We start from the raw sequence: 12,672 nt of genomic DNA, 5'->3' as shown, positions 1-12,672 counted from the left end.
TCTTACTGATAGGATGCAGTGTGTCTCCCATAACAATGTGACCTCGGACTACGTTAAGGTAACGTGTGGAATTCCCCAGGTTCGGTCCTTGGCCCTGCACTCTTCAGCATCTACATGCTGCCGCTAGGTGACATCATACGCAAATACGGTGTTAGCTTTCACTGTTATGCTGATGACACCCAACTCTACATGCCCCTAAAGCTGACCAACATGCCGGATTGTAGTCAGCTGGAGGCGTGTCTTAATGAAATTAAACAATGGATGTCCGCTAACTTTTTGCAACTCAACGCCAAAAAAACGGAAATGCTGATTATCGGTCCTGCTAGACACCGAACTCTATTTAATAATACAACTCTAACATTTGACAACCAAACAATTAAACAAGGCGACACGGTAAAGAATCTGGGTATTATCTTCGACCCAACTCTCTCCTTTGAGGCACACATTAAAAGCGTTACTAAAACGGCCTTCTTTCATCTCCGTAACATCGCTAAAATTCGCTCCATTCTGTCCACTAAAGACGCTGAGATCATTATCCATGCGTTTGTTACGTCTCGCCTCGACTACTGTAACGTATTATTTTCGGGTCTCCCCATGTCTAGCATTAAAAGATTACAGTTGGTACAAAATGCGGCTGCTAGACTTTTGACAAGAACAAGAAAGTTTGATCACATTACGCCTGTACTGGCTCACCTGCACTGGCTTCCTGTGCACTTAAGATGTGACTTTAAGGTTTTACTACTTACGTATAAAATACTACACGGTCTAGCTCCATCTTATCTTGCCGATTGTATTGTACCATATGTCCCGGCAAGAAATCTGCGTTCAAAGGATTCCGGCTTATTAGTGATTCCCAAAGCCCAAAAAAAGTCTGCGGGCTATAGAGCATTTTCCGTTCGGGCTCCAGTACTCTGGAATACCCTCCCGGTAACAGTTCGCGATGCCACCTCAGTAGAAGCATTTAAGTCTCACCTTAAAACTCATTTGTATACTCTAGCCTTTAAATAGACTCCCTTTTTAGACCAGTTGATCTGCCGTTTCTTTTCTTTTTCTTCTATGTCCCACTCTCCCGTGTGGAGGGGGTCCAGTCCGATCCGGTGGCCATGTACTGCTTGCCTGTGTATCGGCTGGGGACATCTCTGCGCTGCTGGTCCGCCTACGCTTGGGATGGTTTCCTGCTGGCTCCGCTGTGAACGGGACTCTCGCTGCTGTGTCTTGGATCCTCTTTGGACTGGACTCCCGCGACTGTGTTGTATCCATTGTGGATTGAACTTTCACAGTATCATGTTAGACCCGCTCGACATCCATTGCTTTCCTCCTCTCTAAGGTTCTCATAGTCATCATTGTCACCGACGTCCCACTGGGTCATTATTGTCACCAATGTCCCACTGGGTGTGAGTTTTCCTTGCCCTTATGTGGGCCTACCGAGGATGTCGTGGTGGTTTGTGCAGCCCTTTGAGACACTAGTGATTTAGGGCTATATAAGTAAACATTGATTGATTGATTGAAGTGTGGTTCCATCTACTAGACAACCGAGCTATACCGCTTACATTATTAGCCTGTTGTGTAGGCTACCTGTATAAGTGTATGAGGTTACAAGCACACACTTATTGAGATTTACTTGAGCCTTCTGTTTACATTATTAGCATATCTACTGTGGCTAAGCAGACTTTTGCCAAAAGGACAATAATTCATTTGTTGTGGGTTTATCCACTTTAATGCACTTTATTTTTTTTTTTTGGAATGCATGTTTTGTTTGAAGGCCTAATATAAATGAAAAACTTTGTGCTTTTTTTGAAAAGCAAAGGCTACTGGAATATTAAAAAAAATGTCAATATTCAATAAAAAATTACTTAATTTGAAAAACATGTCTAAATATTTTTCTAGGCTATTTATGCAATTTTAAAAAAATTATGAAAAACTGCATTCATTATTCGGTATTCGGCCAAGCGTTTGAATTTTATTCGGCTTTGGCTTCGGCCACAAATTTTCATTTCACTGCATCCCTACTTATTTGGCATACGTTTGTGAGTTTAGAACTCGATGTAAGCAAGTATTGAGTAGCGGCGTTGCACACTTTACTTTGCTAGATAACTACAACAACGTTTCAACTCAGACCCAGAAGGTTTGTGTATTCAGGCTACAAAACACCATTGTCATGTCAACAAATAACAACAAAACCGCACTGACCAAGGGTGATGGGTCAAATGCAGAGAATCATTTCACCACATCTAGTATGTGTGTGACAATTATTGGTACTTTAACTTTAACTGATCATTAAGGTTTTTTGCGATACAAACTTTGGTTTTTGACAAGTTTCACATACAGGTGACAATACTGTCAAAACAATGGCTTTTTACGTGAACCTGTTAAAATGTTGGCAATGTCACGCAATGCAACAACGCAAGGTACATGTCCTCCTGGACAAAAGCAACCTTGGAATACACTTATTTGTAGGGATGCACCGATTAATCGGCAACCGAATATATTCGGCCGAATATGGCAAAAAAAAAGCCACATTCGGTTAAAAACAAGGCCGAATAGTGGCGTGTGACGCCATTTTTTGACGCGGTGACGCAATCAACCAACGTGCGGTGACGTTGGGATATGTTGTGTACCTGTATAAGTGTATGAGGTTACAAGCACACACTTATTGAGATTTAGTGAAGTGAATTATATTTATATAGCGCCTTTCTCAAGTGACTCAAATCGCTTTACATAGTGAAACCCCAATATCTAAGTTACATTTAAACCAGTGTGGGTGGCACTGGGAGCAGGTGGGTAAAGTGTCTTGCCCAAGGACACAACGGCAGTGACTAGGATGGCGGAAGTGGGAATCGAACCTGCAACCCTCAAGTTGCTGGCACGGCCACTCTACCAACCGAGCTATGCACGAACAATAAGGTATGTTATTGTTTGTGCTATGGTGTCATCTTTTGGATGAGTTCGCTTACTGTAGTTGCAGTATTTCCTTGCCTTCCTGCCTTGAACCGGAAGTACAAGTGTGGTTCCATCTACTAGTCAATCGAGCTATACCGCTTACATTATTAGCCTGTTGTGTAGGCTACCTGTATAAGTGTATGAGGTTACAAGCACACACTTATTGAGATTTACTTAAGCCTTCTGTTTACATTATTAGCATATCTACTGTGGCTAAGCAGACTTTTGCCAAAAGGACAATAATTCATTCGTTGTGGGTTTATCCACTTTAATGCACTTTTTTTTTCTTTTTGGAATGCATGTTTTGTTTGAAGGCCTAATATAAATGAAAAACTTTGTGCTTTTTTTGGAAAGGCAAAGGCTACTGGAATATTAAAAAAATGTCAATATTCAATAAAAAATTACTTTATTTGAAAAACATGTCTAAATATTTATTCTAGGCTATTTATGCAATATTAAAAAAATTATGAAAAACTGCATTCATTATTCGGCTTCGGCTTCGGCCACAAATTTTCATTTCACTGCATCCCTACTTATTTGGCATACGTTTGTGAGTTTGGAACTCGATGTAAGCAAGTATTGAGTAGCGGCGTTGCACACTTTACTTTGCTAGATAACTACAACAACGTTTCAACTCAGACCCAGAAGGTTTGTGTATTCAGGCTACAAAACACCATTGTCATGTCAACAAATAACAACAAAACCGCACTGATCAAGAGTGATGGGTCAAATGCAGGGAATCATTTCGCCACATCTAGTATGTGTGTGACAATTATTGGTACTTTAACTTTAAACGTTCATTAAGGTTTTTTGCGATAAAAACTTTAGTTTTTGACAAGTTTCACATACAGGTGACAATACTGTCAAAACAATGGCTTTTTACGTGAACCTGTTAAAATGTTGGCAATGTCACGCAATGCAACAACGCAAGGTACATGTCCTCCTGGACAAAAGCAACCTTGGAATACACTTATTTGTAGGGATGCACCGATTAATCGGTAACCGAATATATTCGGCCGAATATGGCAAAAAAAAAGCCACATTCGGTTAAAAACAAGGCCGAATAGTGGCGTGTGACGCCATTTTTTGACGCGGTGACGCAATCAACCAACGTGCGGTGACGTTGGGATATGTTGTGTACCTGTATAAGTGTATGAGGTTACAAGCACACACTTATTGAGATTTAGTGAAGTGAATTATATTTATATAGCGCCTTTCTCTAGTGACTCAAAGCGCTTTACATAGTGAAACCCAATATCTAAGTTACATTTAAACCAGTGTGGGTGGCACTGGGAGCAGGTGGGTAAAGTGTCTTGCCCAAGGACACAACAGCAGTGACTAGGATGGCTGAAGCGGGAATCGAACCTGCAACCCTCAAGTTGCTGGCACGGCCACTCTACCAACCGAGCTATGCACGAACAATAAGGTATGTTATTGGTTGTGCTATGGTGTCATCTTTTGGATGAGTTCGCTTACTGTAGTTGCAGTATTTCCTTGCCTTCCTGCCTTGAACCGGAAGTACAAGTGTGGTTCCATCTACTAGTCAATCGAGCTATACCGCTTACATTATTAGCCTGTTGTGTAGGCTACCTGTATAAGTGTATGAGGTTACAAGCACACACTTAATTGAGATTTACTTGAGCCTTCTGTTTACATTATTAGCATATCTACTGTGGCTAAGCAGACTTTGGCCAAAAGGACAATAATTCATTTGTTGTGGGTTTATCCACTTTAATGCACTTTATTTGTTTTTTTGGAATGCATGTTTTGTTTGAAGGCCTAATAGAAATGAAAAATGTTGTGCTTTTTTTTTGAAAAGCAAAGGCTACTGGAATATTAAAAAAATGTCAATATTCAAGAAAAAAATACTTTATTTGAAAAACATGTCTAAATATTTATTCTAGGCTATTTATGCAATTTTAAAAAAATTATGAAAAACTGCATTCATTATTCGGTATTCGGCGTTTGAATTTTATTCGGCTTCGGCCACAAATTTTCATTTCGGTGCATCCCTACTTATTTGGCATACGTTTGTGAGTTTAGAACTCGATGTAAGCAAGTATTGAGTAGCGGCGTTGCACACTTTACTTTGCTAGATAACTACAACAACGTTTCAACTCAGACCCAGAAGGTTTGTGTATTCAGGCTACAAAACACCATTGTCATGTCAACAAATAACCCAAAACCGCACTGTTCTTATCAGTTGTCAGGACTTTAAAAAGTTTGCGTGTGGTCTTTAATCCATATCATAAACACAAAAGACCAGCTTTGGTCTGGCCACAGATTTATAAAAGCAGTCAACCGAACCATCCAATTGCTTTCACTTCCCAACATTCATAATGTAATCACAGACATCAGATCTTAATTAGGCTTCCAGCTCCCGATAAGTCCACTGGGAATGTGGGAGTGCTCCTGCCAAGCAACTTTAGTGTCCAAGTAGATCTACCCTCCATTTGTGGCTTCATCAACACACATTTTTCCAAAGCAACTTCATGCAAATGAGGCAAAAACAGCAGGGTATTGACTTAAAAAGAAGGCATTTAGACTTTACATTCTGAAAAGACTCACCCCAGTGAGAGCCTTGCATCTCTGCCTCCTCTTGGGGCGCTCGCTCTTCTTTTGCGGGGGGAAAAAAACCCGAAAACGATCAGTCCGGGCCAGGTTGGTCAACCACTTGCCCGCTGCTGTCCAACATTCGTCCCGTGCCGCCGTCCTCTACCAGACTTCTTCATATCCTGACACGAGGACTTCCAAAACGGACACCCCCGCCTTCTTTTCCTCTCCTGTCCTCCTCTCACTCCTCTCTGCTTTCCCTCCCTGCTTGTCTGCATTAGCACCGCCTCCCACACCCCTCCCTCCCTCCCTCCCTTTTGTCTACCAGCACCCCCCTTTCCTCTTGTTTCCATCTTTTAACATCCCCCCCACCCCCCAACTCCCCTTCTCTTTTTAGCTCCTTAGGCCACCCTCTCTTTCCATGCAAACTCCTGCACAGGATTGTGTTTCTTTATTTATTTTTGTGGCTACGCATGAGTGCAAATTGGCCCCTTTTGGCATTAAGGCAACACCCCCTTCCCCACCCCCCCCCCACCCCGTTTCCCTCCGCTCATCATCAGCGTCCGACACATTCTTGTGAAATTTTCAAACAAGCATCAGCTGCATCAGAAACTGAAAGCGAGAGATGAGAGTGGGGGGGGGGTCCAATTAACCCACATGGGCTAAATTACGTAACGTGTTTTTGTACCGTTTCCACACTCCCAGAGGTGAGCGAGGGCCGGTGACAGCAGGTAACGCATAGACCACGCTAGGCCTTTTTGTTTGTTATCCGCCCACGTGCGCGCTTTTTGTTTGTACCCTTTGTTTGGTTTTGTTCTAGTATCCATCCATCCATTTTCTACCGCTTATTCCCTTTTGGGGTGGCGGGGGGCGCTGGCGTTTATCTCAGCTACAATCGGGCAGAAGGCGGCGTACACCCTGGACAAGTCGCCACCTCATCGCAGGGCCAACACAGATAGACAGACAACATTCACACACTAGGGCCAATTTAGTGTTGCCAATCAACCTATCCCCAGGTGCATGTCTTTAGAAGTGGGAGGAAGCCGGAGTACCCGGAGGGAACCCACGCAGTCACGGGGAGAACATGCAAACTCCACACAGAAAGATCCCGAGCCTGGATTTGAACCCAGGACTGCAGGAACTTCGTCATCAGCGCTCTTCTTTCTTTTTTTTTTAAATTTATGTACGGCCCTTTGTGTTTGCCAAAAAGTGCTATATAAATAAAGTTTGATTGGTTGAATGATTGATTGATTGATTGTAACGTTGCTTGGAGTGATGAATGAAGAAACCATACTAGTAGAACGCTATGGAAGACTAGTAGATGGAACCACACTTGTACTTCCGGTTCAAGGCAGGAAGGCAAGGAAATACTGCAACTACAGTAAGCGAACTCATCCAAAAGATGACACCATAGCACAAACAATAACATACCTTTTCAGTGTGTCTGTCTGTGTTATATGAAATCTTTTCGATGAAAACAAAACCTTATGGCCGTTAGTGAATACGAACCAATCAATTAGCCGCACCGCACCGTTTTATAAGCCATAGAGTCCAAAGGGTCGAAAAAAGTTGCGGATTACAGTCCGAAAATTTGGTACACTACACTGCAGTGGAACTTTAAAATGTAATATTCAACCAAAATTTTCTGGGGAAGAAAATGCCACCAATCGGTATTGACCGACTTTCTTGAAAAAGTATAAAACCGCCAGTGCCGATTAATGCTTCAAAAGGCCACATGTAAGAGGGTTGATCGATCCATAAATTGGTGACGTCGACACCAAAGGTAATAAAAGTATACAATCGATGCTAGAGTGATTAGATCGATATTTTTATTTTCTCAAAACATTTGTTTTTGTTACAAATTCAAAGAATAAGTACCTGGACACGGGAGGACTTTAAGGCCAATATTATTTCAAAGAGTAACAGATAGTAGCTCGTTTATTGTTACGTTATTGTGTCCTACGACAGAGTTTGTGATTTTATGAAATAAAAGAAAGGGAACTAGTTCAAATTTTCTATTGATATTGTTAAACTGTCAACAGCACTCGTCACAAATACGTTTATTTAAGAGTTAATACGTGTGATCACTCATTGTGAGGCAGACGCACTAACCCCTCCGCCACCGTGAAGCCCAACGGATAACTCAAGAAACACAAAATACTACGGTATTTGAAGCTATTCGAATGAAAGGAAACAGCACCATCTAGTGGCATTATGTCTCCACTGCGTCTCCACCTGATCTCCTGGCCCAATGACAAAGACTCCCCCCCAGCACGAGTCCTTCGCCTCTTAGGGTTAGCCATGAAAGCCAAATATTTCAAAATGTATTTCCGTGAGAGCCATATTATATTATTTAACACTGAATACAACTAAATGTGTGCATTTTTAAGTAAGACCAACATTTTTTGAGTATAATAAGTCTCTTATTCTTTTTATTACCACTGTTATTCTGAAGCTAACCAATAATAAATCAAATGTCATATCTGTTGATCATGTTTTTGTTTGGCCATGTGCTGTTTGTCCTTTGGACTCTTTCTCCTGGTACCCCAGCACCTCCGAAACCCTCAAATCTGGACTCCAAACATCCTAGAATAAGCTAGTCCGGTTACTTTTAGACCTCCACCCCGGATCACACCTCAATCCAACCCACTTCTCCAAAGTGGGCTGGCTCAGGGTGGAGGACAGAGTCAAACAACTTGCACTGAGCCTGGTCTATAAAATCCGCTACACCTCCTTGATACCGAAGTACATGTCAAATTACCGCCATAACCACAACACCAGGGGGAGCTCCACAAACCACGTTAAACCCAGATTCCGATCCAACAAAGGTCTTAACTCATTCTCTTTCTATGCCACATCAATGTGGAATGCACTCCCAACAGGTATAAAAGTAAGTGCATCTCTATATTCCTTCAAAAGCGCTCTAAAACAACACCTCCAGGCAACTTCAACACTTTACTAATACCCTCCTCCATTCACATCCCATCTCCCCGGATTATAAACAACTCAAATGTACTTCTAATGTATATACTTGTTCTTATGCTATGTGAACTCACTATGTTCTCTGCTGGCTGTACATATCCTACTAAATAAGACCTACACTGTTTCAATGTCCACATTTCTCTGTTGATGCAATTGTTGATGACTGAAGTTCTGATATCAACCAAAGCTCCTCATCCCACCCCCCGGATTGTAAATAATGTAAATAATTCAATGTACATACTATGATGATTAACTTGTGTGATGACTGTATTATGTTGATAGTATATATTTGTACCATGAATTGATTAACGTGGACCCCGACTTAAACAAGTTGAAAAACTTATTGGGGTGTTACCATTTAGTGGTCAATTGTACGGAATATGTACTGAACTGTGCAATCTACTAATAAAAGTATCAATCAATCAATCAATAAGTTCCTGTTTTTTTCCACTCCCTTGTCTTGTTTCCTTTGTTACTCATTTTGTCCACCTGTCTCTGGTGGACAAAATGCTGCTCACCTGCTTCCTGAGCACTAATCAGAGGCAGTATTTAAGCTCGTCTTTGCCAGTCAGTCGCCCTGGCGTCAATGTGATCTTTTCTTGCTCTGTGCTGACTTGTTTCATGCCTTGCCATAGTGTCGTGCTTCATGCCATGCCAAGTAAGTTTTGTTTGATTTATGTTCATAGTCTGTTTATGCGTTAGCTTTGTTCCTTAGCCCAAGTTGTGCCTCCACTGTTCGCGATTTTTGTTTGCATCTTTTTGTAGTTTAAATTAAATCATGTTTTTACCTAAATGCCATGTCCGAGTAGTCCGTCTGCCTTCCTGGGAGAACAACCCTGTGACATAAAATACTTCTTACCATTAATGCGACTTCTTGAACAGGTGCGGTAGGAAATGGATGGATGGATTTAAATGCATGAGAATGTTTTATATTTTGCACGTTATTTTTAGCACTGTGATTACCAGCGAAATTATTCAAAAGTATCGCGTTAAGCAATGTCAGCTGAGATTTATCTGAGAGCCAGATGCAGTCATCAAAAGAGCCACAATTGGCTCTAGAGCCATAGGTTCCCTACTCCTGAATTATAGTCTGCAAATGATGTGTTGTTGTTGAATGTCAGTGCTGTCTGGAGCTCGGCAGAGTAACCGTGTAATACTCTTCCATATCAGTAGGTGGCAGCCGGTAGCTAATTCCTTTGTAGATGCAGGTAAATAGGTGTTTAATGCTTAAAGGGGAACATTATCACAACTTCAAAAGGGTTAAAAACAATAAAAATCAGTTCCCAGTGGCTTGTTGTATTTTTTGAAGTTTTTTTCAAAATTTTACCGGTCTCGAAATATCCCTAAATAAAGCTTTAAAGTGCCTTATTTTCGCTCTCTGCGAAGACACTGGCCATTTCCCTGTGACGTCACACAGTGCTGCCAATGTAAACAAACAATGGGAATACCACAGCAAGATATAGCGACATTAGCTCGGATTCAAACTCGGATTTCAGCGACTTAAGCGATTCAACAGATTACGCATGTATTGAAACAGATGGTTGGAGTAGGAAAGTATTGAAGAAGAAACTGAAGCTATTGAGCGAATTCATAGCCATAGCATGGCCGAATAGCTGCGTTAGCATCGCCGGTAAAATGTGCGGACCAAACGATCAGGACTTTCGCATCTTTTGACACTGGAGCAACTTAAATCCGTCGATTGGTAAGTGTTTGTTTCGCATTAAATGTGGGTGGAAGGAAACGTAATATAGTTGCAAATGCATCTACAGGTTATCCATACATCTCTGTGCCATGTCTGCTTTAGTACCGCCGGTAAATAGCATGTTAGCATCGATTAGCGTAGCATGTTAGCATCGATTAGCTGGCAGTCAACATCAACAAAACTCACCTTTGTGATTTCGTTGACTATCGTTGCAAATGCATCTGCAGGTTATCCATACATCTCTGTGCCATGTCTGCTTTAGCACCGCCGGTAAATAGCATGTTAGCATCGATTAGCGTAGCATGTTAGCATCGATTAGCTGGCAGTCAACATCAACAAGAGTTTTTTCTACAAATGTTGAAGGAGTGGAGTCTCCTCAGGAAGTACAGCCTGCTCCGTTCTTTCCTGTACAAGTGGTCCGTGTTAACGGTCCAGTCCAGCTTGTTGTCATGACATGACAATCAACAATGTCCCCACAAAGAAGGATAAAACATTACTGAAATATTATTGACTGCTAAAAAAAAGTGGATGCGGGAAATATCGCTCTCTTCACTGTAGACTTTGAAAAAGACATGTTTGGGGTTGTGGAATATATTTGTGTTTAACCGATGCACGGAGAATAATGTTATTTCTGCAATGTGTGTCGTTCCCCTTTTCCTCCCTACAGCAACACGGCGGTCGGCGGATAATAGCCGGGAAAGTACGGGGATAGCGAGCGCAAAAAAGTGTTATCCGGCGTCACATAGAAATATATGTAGTGTTCATCGTGTGAGGCAATGCAAATTAAACAATAAAAAAAACAAATAACGGTTTGAGTTGGTCCAGGTTATTACTGACGGACAGGTATCGCGGTGTGACTGCAGCCAGGCACGTAAGAAAACCGTTGTCTCCATGGCAACGCCTCTGTCGCTTTCACTCACCTGCCGCTTTTCCACTAATGCAGGGGTAGGCAACCCAGAACATTGAAAGAGCCATTTTGGACCCAAATAACACAACGCTGTCAAGCGCCATTCATATAAAACTCGCGGGCCGCACTAACATTAAACTTTGATATTAAGGTGGGGGCCGCAAAATAACATGTTGCGGGCCGCAATTGAAGTAATGGATCCCATTTTTATAGTCTTTGGTATGACTCAGTCGAGATTTGAACTCACGACCTACCGATCTCAGGGAGAACACTCCACCCACTAGGCCACTGAGACAGCAAAGCTGAAGAAAACCGTTGTCTCCATGGCAACGCCTCTGTCGCTTTCACTCACCTGCCGCTTTTCCACTAATGCAGGGGTAGGCAACCCAGAACGCTGAAAGAGCCATTTTGGACCCAAATAACACAACATGTCAAGCGCCATTCATATAAAACTTGCGGGCCGCACTAACATTAAACTTTCATATTAAAATGGGGGCCGCAAAATAACGTCTTGAGGGCTGCAATTGGCCCGCGTGTCTGAAACCCCTGGTTTAAAGTCATATCCAACAATTGCGACAACGTCTTTTTACTGTCAACTGAGTTTTATTTTTGAATGATTTCTGCTGGTGGTGTGCCTCCAGATTTTTTCGGCGCAAAAAATGTGCCTTGGCTCAAAAAAAGGTTGAAAAACACCGTCACGGATCGCCGTGCGCCATAACTCAGACGGGCTCGCCGGAGCAAAGAGGCAAAGCTTTTTGCAGCGTTGGGATGGTGAAATGAGGTTGACTCATGCTAATGCAAGTGATTAATGCACCAACTGTTTTCAGCATCAGGCTATTTACAGATCACACACACTGCCGTCTCTTGTTGCGTGCCACAGTGTAAGAGAGCTGAGGAACGCCGGACTAAAGTGTGTGTGTGTGGATGTGTGTGTGTGTGTGAGCCCTTTACGCTTAAACTTTTTACTTAAACTTTACATGTACTCCCCAGAGTCCTTCGGTGGTCAACAAGTGAGAAGAAAGTTCACTTCAGCTCTCCCGTCTCTGCACTTTGCTGCCATTAACAGCCGGCCTGACCACCTCACCACACTAAATGTAACACAAAAAAGCTTTTGAGCCGTGCACGCGCGCTTGTGCGTGTGTGTGTGTGTGTGTGTGTGTGTGTTTTCGGATTGTGTGAGTCAGCACAAGTTGGTTTGTCAGCATTCAGACACGTCAAGACAGACAATCGCATTACCATTAATATGTTGGCTATTTTATCTTATTTGTGTGTGTGTGTGTGTGTGTGTGTGCGTGTGTGTGTGTGTGTGTGTGTGTGTTCTTGTATTTCTACCCTTCTTGAGACATCAACAAGGAAAAGTACCTTCCATATGAGGACCAGTGAACAAGTTAGGACCAAAATCATGGTCCCCATAATATCTCATTTGGGGGGATTTTTTTAAATTGACTGTGTGTCGGTTTTAAAAAGGCTCCCCCTCTGGTCAACATATGAAATAACAAGTGTGTGTAAGAAATTTTAATTTGGCCAGAAATAATTAAAAAAACTAAATAAATATGTATATAGAGACATACTGTAATAACTTGAAGTA

The 12,672-nt window shown here is 42.1% G+C and overlaps 1 protein-coding gene across 2 annotated transcripts in view; it reads right to left on the bottom strand.

Moving 5' to 3' along the window:
* Nucleotides 1-12,672, bottom strand: part of lzts2a (leucine zipper, putative tumor suppressor 2a) — a 150,647-nt gene that overhangs the window by 83,074 nt on the left and 54,901 nt on the right. The window contains exon 1 of one of the 2 annotated variants that reach the window (XM_061910087.1): nt 5,509-5,740. The exons of the other annotated variant lie outside the window; for it this stretch is intronic. The gene's annotated coding sequence lies outside the window, so the exon portion shown is untranslated. Of the gene's footprint in view, nt 1-5,508; nt 5,741-12,672 lie in introns of those variants that run through there. 2 annotated transcript variants of the gene reach the window in all.

Source organism: Nerophis ophidion, linkage group LG09 (genome assembly GCF_033978795.1).
Source record: "Nerophis ophidion isolate RoL-2023_Sa linkage group LG09, RoL_Noph_v1.0, whole genome shotgun sequence".
Lineage (NCBI taxonomy): Eukaryota > Metazoa > Chordata > Actinopteri > Syngnathiformes > Syngnathidae > Nerophis > Nerophis ophidion.
Note: the sequence above shows the minus strand (reverse complement) of the source record. Positions and strands in the feature narration are given on the sequence as shown.